Raw genomic sequence first — 6000 nt, 5'->3', positions numbered from 1 at the left:
TGCGTTCTTCAACCGCGGTCTTGCCTATCTGACAGGTCACTGAGGTAAGTGGATAAATCTGCACGTCCATCGTAGGATCATACATCCTCCATGGTTCTCTGATGCCATTGAACACAAGGGCTTCATTTACACTGTCGACTCCTTCTATGGCTGGATGTATTGCTGGCCTACTCCAGTCATCGCTACAAAGGGCTGTTACAGCAGTATGTTGCTTTCCTATGATATCATGATGGCTTGCTTATATTATTGTCAACATTTGCTGAAAAAATATTCATGCTCATAACATGTTGTTCTTAAGATTGACTAAATCAAGAGCCCTTTTTTATTTGACTCCAACTTGATATGATGTTGTAGGCCACCTGGTGTCCCTACCCTTCCTAATCCCAGAACCTTTCAAAGAAAAGCGGCATGGCAGTTGCAGGTGGTTCCTGGCTCGATCAAACGACGGCGAAAGATTGATGATCGTCCGCATGTATCGGACGTATTGTTTCGTGGAATACAATCACAGTCACTGCAAGGTCTTTGAGCAGGATCCCAGCTTCTCTGGGCCTTCAGGAATTTTTGACTGGAGGCTGGTAAGTAGCCTTGGTACATGCTCTCTGTTTGTCGGACTGAATTATCCGATTAACCAGGAGATAACCGACGGTAAGGATCATGATGGCAGCGCGGTTTCGTTCATCGGGAAAAATGTGTGTACATAGCGTACCATGCATCTCTGCATGCACCATACCCTGATATGTGCCGCCATGCTCTACAGCCCAAAGTAGGAGAGAGGGTCGCAAGTATCACACTTCGACCTGCTGGCTGGAGTTTCCCCCGTCAGGCACCCATCTGGTTCAAGTCGTCAGCCAATCTCCACAGCTTAATAAATAGTAACGTCTAACTAAGCCAGTTAGTTAGATGCGTACACTTGGTGTAGTAGGATCTTTATTTAGTTTGGTGCATATACTTGTTCTTTTTTGGTAGCCCTTTTGTAATGATGGCTGATGTTTGGTTTGGAAGAGAGAGTTGTGTCTTCACTCTTCTGGCCTGCTTACTGCTTCTGTTGCACCCCCAGCCCTGGTTGTTGTTGCTGCTGTTTTCAATGTATAATCAGTAGTATATTTCATCTGTTGGTTGAATAAATGTGTTGTTAGAACGACAAACACAATGTTTTGGAAGTCGTTGCACGGTTCGATCCTTTAGTGCCCCGTACCATACGTAGCGCATACTATTTTTCGTACGGAACACATTTTCCACTTGTTGATAACATGCAGCCCATTGATGAAGGCCCAATAGAGAAGCCCATAATTAACTGGAAGGGAGGCTCTCACATGAATCCGGCCCAGGTACATGCTCATGGTCCCCTAAACATAAATAAGTAAATAAATAAAGCTAAATGTTCATGCACCAGTTCTTTGGGAAAATAGGTAGCCCAGTATTTCTTTCTGAATAATACCCAAGCTAGGCCTATTTGTTTTCTCCGAATTACTGGGCTGCAAATCTTTCAAGACGGGGAGGGATGCATTCTGCCCTGGCTTAAGAGTATGGTCAATGTCTGTTAAAAGTAATATCAAAAGGGGTTGAAAATTCCAAAAAAATTATAGCAAATGGGATATCAGTTTCTTTTTTTGTTTTTGTTCTTCACTGATATCTTATACGTATTTCATTGGATTTAACATGACATAGTACTAATTTATTTTTAAATTTGTTTTAGTATGGCTATTAACTTTTGGATTAAGAATATTTCTTCCCCCCAGCAAAAATTTGTGAATTTTCAAAATTTCCCACATATTTAGTTAATTTTTTTACCCTGGTACTGACCAGAAAATGGCCAGCAATTCTAAAAATGGAAAACGGGCTGCAATAAATTCCATATGAATTAGAAAATGAGTAAAAATTATAAAAATAATAGCAAATGGGCTGTACACGCCATAGATTTCGAGGCTGACTTGTTTACGCAAGGCTTTGTCAGTGAACACACGATTCTAGCAGCAGTGACTGTTGGATGTCCATCCAACGGCCGACGTGCTTCTTCAATCTCTGATCTTCCTGCTCCAGCCGCCTAAACTAGCGCCGGCGGGACTGCCTGCTCCCTCCTCTTGTGGCCCGTTCTGATGCCGTGCAGGCTTCCCCGGCCCACCCTACTCCCTCCGCTGGCCTGGCCGCATGCAATCAACTTCCTCCTTATTACGCGAAAAAATGATTCCACCCACTGACATCTGGGGCGCACCTGTTGGGAGGCTGACCTATGGGCCTACTAAGTTGACACGTACGCAGGGCTTGTCAACTTAGTCAACAAACGATTCTAGCAGCAGTAACCGTTGGATTTGAATCGAACGGTCCTGCTGCTTCTTCAATCGCTGCTCTTCTTGCACTAGCCGCCCAAACCAATGCCAGGGAGACCGTCTGTTCCTGCCTCCAGTGGCCGACTGTGCTGTCGTTGAGGCCTCATCTCCCCCTACTACTCCCACCGCTAGCCAGGCCCTGCGGCGACGGCAGCCTCACACCATAGCCGAACCAGTGAACCCTCATACTCCTCTCCGCGTGGGCATCCACTGCCGCGTCTTCCCCGGCTCCGCGTCGTCCCCTTCCTAGGCCTCATCGTCGTCCACTGCCTTGGTGCTCTCGGCGCGGCTTGGTCAACGTGGTCAACAACATTCCATCGGAAGAGTACTGTACGTGGAGAAGCTGACAGCTGGGTCCACGGCCACAGCCCAGTTTTTTGTGATATGCCAAGTAAGTCGCTTTGTCAGGCCTGTTGGGCTGCAAATCTTTCAAGACGAGGAGAGCTTTCATTCGGCTGGCCGAGAAAATGGCCCATCAGTAATGAGAAATGGGATGTACATTTTTAAAACACATCAAACCGGCAATTAGTTTCAAATATTTTTTTTTCATTTCGAGATTTTAAATTACATTAATTTTTATGCGTGGAGAATTTGTTGGATTTTATATTGATATACATTTATTTTTAAAATCAGTTTGAATGTGAGTCGAAATTTCGGGATTAAAAACAGTTCGGACCGCACTGAAATATGCAAAATTTCATATAATTTTTTAACCGTGGCAACTATATGGGCTGTAATGCTAACAAAAAGAATATGGGCTCCAAAAAAACCTTAATAATTAGCAAATGGGTTGTAAATTATTAGAAATAATGGCAGATAGGTTGTATGCTGTTTTCCACAGATTTGAGGCTTTCGTAAAAAAGGTTGACGCACAAGCAGTGACTGTTGAATGGCCATCCAACGGCCGTCGTGCTTCTTCAATCTCTGCTCTTCCTGCTCTAGCCGCTCAAACAAGCACCGGCAGGACTGCCTGCTCCCTCCTCCCCGCGGCCGGCTCTGCTGCCGCGCAGGCCTCACCGCCCCACCGTACTCCCATCGCTGGCCTACCCATCCCTCTACTCACCCACACCTGTTGTTATTCTCCGACGACGGCAGACGAACCAGTAAACCCTCGTACAGTCGTACTCCCCTCCGCGTGGGAAATAACTGTCGAGTCTTCCCTGCCTCAGTGTCGTTCCCTTCCTAGGCCTCGCCGTCGTCCACCGCCCTGGTGCTCTCGGCGCGGCTTGGTCAACGTGGTCAACGACCGACATGCATCTGATTTGGACTGTACGTGGAGAGGCTGACAGCTGGGTCCACTGCCGCACGCAAGGAAATGCCTCCTTATTACGCGCAAAATAATGATTCCTCCACCTGACATTAGGGACCCACCGAAAGGGCCTCTATATTTCACGAAAAAAAAACGTTATCGCCGCTGACAGCTTGGACCCACCAGCTATATCTTTGCACGCAAGGAAGTGCCTCCTTATTACGCACAAAAAAATGAATACTCCCCCTGTTAGCTAGGACCCAGTATAGTGGCAGGCTGACTTGTGGGCCTACTAAGTTGACGGGGACGGAGGGCTTTGTCAACTTAGTCAAAATGCATGATTCTAGCTCCAGTGACTGTACGATGTCCATCCAACGGCCGTAGTGCTTCTTCAACCTCTGGTTCTTCTTGCTCCAGCTGCCCAAACCAGCGTCGGTCGTGCCTCATGCTCCTGCCTCCCATGGCCGGCTGCGATGCGGCGGAGGCCTCACCGCCCCTACTACTCCCATCGCTGGCCAGGCCATCCCTCTACTCACCCACACCCCCTGTTATTCTACGGCGACGGCAGCCTCACACCGCAGCGAACCAGTGAACCCTCGTACTCCTCTACGCGTGGGCATCCACTGTCGCGTCTTCCCTGGCTCCGCGTCGTCCCCTTCCTATGCCTCGCCATCGTCCACCGCCCTGGTGCTCTCGGCGCGGCGTGGTCAACATGGTTAAGGAACGGCTTCCATCGGACGTGGACTATACGTGGAGAGGCTGACAGCTGGGTCCATGGCCGCAGCAAGGAAGTGCCTCCTTATTACATGCAAATATTCCTCCACCTGATAGTGGGGACCCACTAGACGGGCCACCGTATTTTGTGAAAAAAATATTTCCCCCTGACTGCTAGGACCCACCAGCTACATCTTCGCACGCAAGGAAGTGCATCCGAAAAAAACGATTCACCCTCCTGACTACTGGGACCCACCAGCTACATCTTCGCACGCAAGGAAGTGCGTCCGGGCAAAAAAAAATGATTTGCTCCCCTGACTGCTGGGACCCACCAGCTACATCTTCGCAGGCAAGGAAGTGCCTGACAGTCGGGACCCACCAGGTCGAAGTGTACGTAGCGTTGTCATTCTGGTCGCAAATGCGTACGTACATATATACTGGTGGATGTAGAGGTGCGCACGTGTCGTAGTAGAGGTGCGCACATGTCATAGTAGAGGCGCGCATGTAGCATGTACACGTACGTACAGCGACCAGGGTGCAAGAAAGAAAATACGGCCACGTATGTGTACATATGGGCGGGGTCTCGAACGCCTACTCGCGCATACGTACGGCCAGGGCTCGTGTACATGGTTGGGTCGGAACAGAGAAACAGTGTTGTCGTCGTGTTCATGGGGAGGCAACGGAATGCGTCGTGTTCATGGGGAGGCAACGAAATGCGTCGTGTTCATCGGGAGGCAACAGAACACGTGGGAGCCAACCGGCTGGGTCGGAACGGAATGCGTGGTCGTGTTCATCGGGAGGGCTTGGACGGAACAGGCGATGGAAACGAGGCCTGGCGTACTGCACAACAGAGAAAACGGACCTCCTACGTTCGAAACGGGGTCCTGTTGATCAGGAGGGGTCTGGCGTACCGCAAAACGGAGGAAACTAACCTCCTATGGTCGAAACGGGGGTCCTGTTGATCGGGAGGGGTGTGGCGTACCGCAAAACGGACGAAACGGACCTCCTACGGTCGAAACGGGGGTTCTGTTGATCAGGAGGGGTGTGGCGTACCGCAAAACGGACGAAACGGACTTGTGTTGGAGCGCTACGGTCGAAACGGGGGTCCTGTTCATCGAGAGGGATGTGGCGTACCGCAAAACGGGACTCCACAGGATACTGTTCATCTCCACCGTCGACCTCCTCCAGCCTCCACGGGCTACCGTCGACCTCCTCCAGCCTCCACGGGCTCCTGTTCATCCAGCCTCCACCGCGTGCTACTCCATCGGCTACTGTTCAACCACCCCTCCACCGTCTACTGTTCATCCAGCCCTCCACACCACGGGGTCCTGTTCAACCACCCCTCCATGGGCACCCCTCCACCGTCTACTGTTCATCCTGCCCTCCACACCACGGGGTCCTGTTCATCCACCCCTCCACGGGCACCCCTCCACCATCTACTATTCATCCAGCCCTCCACCACACCACGGGGTCCTGTTCATCCAGAGGCAACGCCACCGCTCACTGTTCATCCAACCCCCCCTCCCCCCGCAACACTCACTGTTCATCCCAGAGGCAGCATCGATCGGCTTCAGTTAGCAGCAGTAGCAAAGGAATCGCTCGATCGGGTTCAGTTAACAGCCATCGATCGATCGCTCGGGTTCAGTAACGCGTAGCCTGTAGTGCAATCGCTCGGGTTCAGTTAGAGCCCAATGCCTCGCTCGGGTTCAG

The sequence above is a fragment of the Triticum aestivum genome, chromosome 7A (assembly GCF_018294505.1).
Source record: "Triticum aestivum cultivar Chinese Spring chromosome 7A, IWGSC CS RefSeq v2.1, whole genome shotgun sequence".
NCBI lineage: Eukaryota > Viridiplantae > Streptophyta > Magnoliopsida > Poales > Poaceae > Triticum > Triticum aestivum.
This window is presented reverse-complemented; position numbering follows the sequence as displayed.